The sequence below is a fragment of the Grammomys surdaster genome, unplaced genomic scaffold, assembly GCF_004785775.1.
Source record: "Grammomys surdaster isolate TR1022 unplaced genomic scaffold, NIH_TR_1.0 147, whole genome shotgun sequence".
NCBI lineage: Eukaryota > Metazoa > Chordata > Mammalia > Rodentia > Muridae > Grammomys > Grammomys surdaster.
In genome coordinates, this window is record NW_021604605.1 from 2,958,895 (window position 1) to 2,965,014 (window position 6,120).

The 6,120-nt window shown below is 37.9% G+C and overlaps 1 pseudogene; it reads left to right on the forward strand.

Annotated features, from left to right (window-relative positions):
• Positions 1–1,103: 1,103 nt before the first annotated feature.
• LOC114619140 lies at positions 1,104–1,631 on the forward strand (annotated as a pseudogene).
• The last annotated feature ends 4,489 nt before the right edge of the window (positions 1,632–6,120 follow it).

Consider the following 6,120-nt stretch of genomic DNA (forward strand, 5'->3'; position numbering starts at 1 on the left):
AAAAAATTACAATAAAAAATAAAAAGAACTTGATTTAAATAAAATTGTGGTGTACAGGGGTATATCTCCCTCTTTTTTATTTTATGAAGATATTGTTTTAAAGTTCCATGAGCCCATTTCACTGTCTCTTGTCCTACTGGAGTCCAACCTCCTCTAGGTATGTGGATTTATGGCTGGGTCTTCAACTCAACTCTGTTCACCAACCTGTCTGTTTTTATGCCCAAACTATGTGGTTTTCATTACTATTTATCTCTAGTTCAGCTTGAAGTCAAGGATGGTGATATCCCTGGAAGTTATTTTATTGTACAGTCAGTTTTATCTAAGTTTTTTTCCCATATGAAGTTGAATATTATCCTTAAAAGGTCTGAAAAGAATTTTGTTAGAATTTTGATGTGGATCGCACTGAATCTGTAGATTGTTTTTGATAACATGCCCATTTTTACCATGTTAATCTTATCAATCCATGAACATGGAAGACCTTTCCATCTTCTTATATCTCCTTTAATTTCTTTGTTCAGGGACTTGAAGTTCTTGTCATATAGATCTTTTACTTGTCTGATTAGAGTTAACTCAAGATATTTTATATTCTTCATGACTATTGTAAAGGGTAATGTCTATCTTTGATTGTGAAGTGTGTTTCTTTTATGCAGTAGAAAAATGGATCCTTTTCTTGTATCTATTCTGTTAGTCTGTGTTTTTTAAATTGGGGAATTGAATCCACTGACATTTAGAAATATTAGTTGCCAATGATTGTCAGTTCTTGTTATTTTGTTGTCCTTTTTTGCTGTTGTTGTTGTTGGTGGTGGTGGTGCATGCGTGCGTGCGTGCGTGCGTGCGTGCGTGCGTGCGTGCGTGTGTGTGTGTGTGTGTGTGTGTGTGTATTTCCCCTCTTTTGGTTTTGTTGGTGAGAGATTATTTTCTGTGTTTTCATGGATGCAGTTAGCTACCATTGGGGTAGAGTTTTCCTTCTAATACTTTCTGTAGGGCTGGATTTGTGAATATATAATGTTTAAATTTGACTTTGTCATTGTATATCTTGTTTTCTACATGTATAGTGATTGAAAGTTCTGCTGGGGTCAGACAAGCCCGGCTGCCCAGGAGTCATGGCGTCTTATTTTGATGAGCACGACTGCAAGCCATTGAACCCTGAGCGTGAGGCCCGTAATAACAGGTTGCTGGAACTCGCGAGAAGAGTGCGCGGGGCTTGGAGCTGGGCCCCAGGCAGCAGATCACTCGTTAGTAGGATGGACTTTGAGGACCTGGGATTGGTAGATTGGGAGCACCACCTTCCCCCACCAGCTGCCAAGGCTGTGGTGGAGAGCCTCCCTAGAACAGTCATCAGTAGCTCCAAGGCTGATCTCAAGTGCCCCGTGTGTCTTTTGGAATTTTAGGAGGAGGAGGAGACTGTCATTGAGATGCCCTGCCATCATCTCTTCCATTCCAACTGCATTCTGCCCTGGCTAAGTAAGACAAATTCCTGCCCTCTGTGCCGCCATGAGCGATGACGACAGTTATGAAGAGCACAAGAAAGACAAGGCTCGGAGGCAGCAGCAGCAGCACCGCCTGGAGAACCTCCACGGAGCCATGTACAAGTGAGGCAGCAGCTAGGGCTGAGAGCTCAGCCTCTGTGATACCTTCCCTTTGCACTTTGAATCTTCATTAAAAGTTTCTTTACCCGCCCTGCAGCTGCACTGCTCACCAGCTGAAGCGGGGCTCCATCTGAATCCTCCACCCTGCTGCTAGCCAGAAAGATGTCCAAGGTGTCGAATGGCAGAAGGTGCCAGGCTGCATTTCCCTCTCTGCCAGCCTCTAGACTTTGGGTGGTGGGGCCCTGGAACAACCAGAGCTTGGGTCTGAGTGTTCTTTTAGAAGTCAAACTGTGTTAGAGCCTGGCACTTTGTAGCTGTTTAAAACTGATAAATTAACTTGCACCACCCCCTTCCGGAAATCTCTAGTTAACCTTGGAACCTTTAGTTAACACTGGAATCCTGGGGGTGTTCTTTATTTCCACAGAGAAAACTTTTAACATTGTAAAAGTTGCTCTCTGTATCCCACGCCCCCCAACCCCCATCAAGGAATCAAAGTTTAAGCCAGACTGAGTAGGGGAAAGAAGTGAGACTGAAGCCAAGCCAGTTCTTTAGTTTAGAGATTCTTAAAGGGGGCAAGCCCTTGTGGAGGTTTTGAAAGTGGGTTTCACTCTGTGACCTTGGCTGGCTTGGAACCCACTGTATAGACCAGGCTGGCCTTGAACTCAGTACCACTATGCTCACACCCTTATGATGTATTTGAATGGCATCTGTCACTCTTAGTTTCTGGCAACCTCAAGAATCTTTCCTGGAGGAAAGGACTTCTTTCCATCCCTCCCTACTGGATCGGACCCTCCCTGAATCTCCGGAACAGACTGCAAACATGCAAGTTAGAATTCTTATAATAGATATAAAAAAAGTACTAAAATAAAATAAAAAAAGAAAGTTTTGCTGGGCTAGCATATCTTGTCTCATAGAGTTCTTGAAACATCCGTTCAGCTTTCAAAGTCTCCTTTGAGATGTTAGATGTAATTCTACTAGGTCTGCCTTTATATGTTACTTTTTCCTTTCAACTTTTAACATTCTTTTTGTGTATGTTTAGTGTTTTGATTATTATGTTGCAAGGATAGTTTCAATCTATTTTGTGTTCTATCATTTTCTTGTACCTTTATAGGCATGTCTTTCTTAAATTTAGAAATATTCCTTCTATAATTTTGTTAAAAATATTTTCAAGATTTTTGATTTGGGAATCTTCTCCTTCTATTCCTGTTTATTATTCGTAGGTTGTCTTTTTATAGGGTGCCAGATTTCCTCTGTGTGTGTGTGTGTGTAATTTTTAAAATTTAACATTTTCTTGACCAATGCCTGAATCTTTTTCTATTGTATCTTCAATATCGGAGATTTTCTTTCCATATCTTATATTATGTTATTCATTCTTTTGTCTTGTCTGTATTTCCCGTTCACTTAGCTAGATTTACTGTCTCCAGCATTCACTCAGTTTGTGGTTTCTTTTTTTTTTTTTTGATAGTTTAGGGTTTTTTTTGAAATTAAATTTTTATTGCATATTTTATTTACATTTCAGATGTTATACCCTTTCCCCATTTTCCCCCACCAAGAAACCCCCTATTCCATCTCCTCTCCTCCTGTTTCTATGAGGATGTGCCCCCACCAACCCACCCTTTCCTGCCTCCCTGTCCTTGAATTCCCCCACACTGGAGTATTCAGCCGTCCCTGGAACAAGGCTCTCCCAACAAGGCCATCCTCAACTAGATATAGAGCTGGAGCCATGGGTCTCTCCATGTGTTTTCTCAGGCTGGCTGTTTAGACACTGGGAGCTCTGTTTGGTTGATATTGTTGTTCTCCACATGAGGTTGCCAGCCCCTTCAGCTCCTTCAGTCTTCTTTCTAACTCCTCCATTGGTAACCCCTTGATCAGTTCAATAGTTAGCTGTGCGCATCTACTTCTGTATATGTCAGTTTTTGGAAGACCTCTAAGGGGACAGGTATATCAGGCTCCTGTCAGCATTCACTTCCTGGCATCCGCATCAGTGTCTGCCTTTGGTGACTGCACATGGGATGGATCCCCAGGTGAAGCAGTCTCTGGACGGCCTCTCCTTCAGTTTCTGTCCCACACTTTGTCTCCATATTTGCTCCTATGTGTATTTTGTTACTCCTAAGAAGGACCAAAGCACCCACACTTTGGTCTTTCTTCTTCATGAACTTCATGTGGTCTGGAAGTTGTATCTTGAGTATTTCGAGCTTTTGGGCTAATATCCACTTATCAGTGAGTGCATACCATGTGTGTTCTTTTGTGATCGAGGGTTGCCTCACTCAGGATGATATTTTCTAGTTCTATCCATTTGCTTAAGAATTTCTCGAGTTTATTGTTTAATTGTTTAAGAGCTGAGTAATACTCCATTGTATAAATATACCACATTTTCTGTATCCATTGTATTTTCAGCTTTTGAGTAGCTTTATTCATTTTCTTAACTTGTTTGCTTTTTCCTGGTTTATTGTCTTTCTTGAAGGAACTTATTAATTTCTTTCCCTTATTTGTGCTTTCCTAGATTTCTTGAAGGGATTTATATATTCCCTTCACTTGTTTGCATTTCCTTGGATTTCCTTAAGTCATTTATTAATTTCATTTTTCAGGGCCTGTATGATATCCATAAAATTGAATTTAATGTAATTTTCTGTGTCTCAGATGTATTGATATATTTAGGGCTTGCTGTAGTAGGATAACTGAACTCAGCTGGTTCTATATTGTACTGGCTATTGTTTATTGTGTTCTTATGTTTTTTCTAATGTGCCTATTCGTGACTGACCGTTTTGAAATTTATTTTGAAACTTAAGTCATCAGTGTTTCTTTCTGAGTTTATTTAAAGTGTATCATTATGCCTTCTACTTATGTGTCCTTTCTCCCAAATGTGTATTGCAAGCATACTGTCTTTTGGTCTGTTACTTGCTTTTGTATTCTTTAATTTTTCATTACAGGGATTTTAAATAAAGAGAAATACTAATCATTGTTTTCAAAAATTAGTATGCTAAAGTGACAATTATTCCACTTATGACCACTGGAGCATAATTCACAATGGATAAGACATTTTAGGAACATATGTCCAATAATAAATAAATGAACAAGGAAAATGCAATATACAGATGCTGCATGACACAATATGGTTATACATCAATAAACCTAATGTATACAGAAAATATAAGTAAAAATGCAACTGAGACCAGCATATAAAGGCTCTTGCTGCCAAGCCTGGTGATGTGAACTAGATTTATGGGACTCCCATGGTTGAAGAATAGACAAACTACCACCTAGGATTGTGTACATTGTAGCTCATACCTATTCATAAACATACAATTTACATATATGTGTGTGCACACACAAACACAGACACACCACATAAATAAATCCATAAATTTAATTTAGAAAGCATTTCAATTATTTAAATGTCTTAATCTACTGCACATCATGGCTTATTCAGACAATACACTTTAGATTATCAATCCCCCCTCTTTATGATCTTGTGACTGTGTTGGGAATTGTAGCTTGCTTTGACTTCTCAATATTGTGCCATAAATTGATATTTTCCCAAGGGATCAAATTAAAAACTTTAAAATACACTTGCTATTAAATGCACATTGCTTGTATACCACAGCAATGTTGAATAATCATAAATAATAGTATTGTAGGTAAGAGATTATTTGTGTCTACACAATAAAATATTATTGTGCTGTTAAAAAGAAACTCCTGGCCTGGAAGATAGCACAGAGAATAAAGACACTTGCTGTCAAGCCTGACAACCTGAGTTTTATTCTCAGGAACTACTTGTTAGAAAGAGAGACTGACCCTCTCTGATTATCTTCTGAACTCCATGTGCATTCCATGATGTACACACACACACACACACACACACCTAAATAACTAAACAAATATAATGAATTTCTCTTAACTTTTTTCAACAGGGATAGAACTGGAGGAGAATTTTGTTTAATAATATAGCCAAGTACATGCAGAGAAGTATGACATGAGCTTCTATAATTTGAAATCAATGAATAATTCGACTATTGTTAGAAGCTAGGAAGCAGTAATCACTGGGGAAAAGACATATACATCAACGAGCACAAATTTTTAGTCAGAAAAAGGAAAAATCTTTAGCAATCTTTGTCTCAGAGTGGGGACTATATTAAATAACAGTGTATCATAAATTTCAACAGGGGAATGAGCATAACAGGGGAATGAGCATGCATATATATATATATATATATATATATATATATATATTTAGCAAAGTCATTTGCTTATGATTAGCTTGGTTTAATCATTTCTTGCTATAACATACATCAAAATATTTGTATACCTTATAAATGCATAATATACACAATTAATGAATTTAAAATTCAATATAAATAGAAAAATGAAGATGACAAATGGGCTCATGGAAGATTTAAATGTTATATATTAGCAGGCAATTGGGTGTTACTGCAATGAGATTTTGCTCTAGAGATGTTATAATTCTGTCCAGAGCCATTTGTGTCTCTTATTTATTAACGATAGACAAAAAAAAATAAGTTCCAAATGCAAA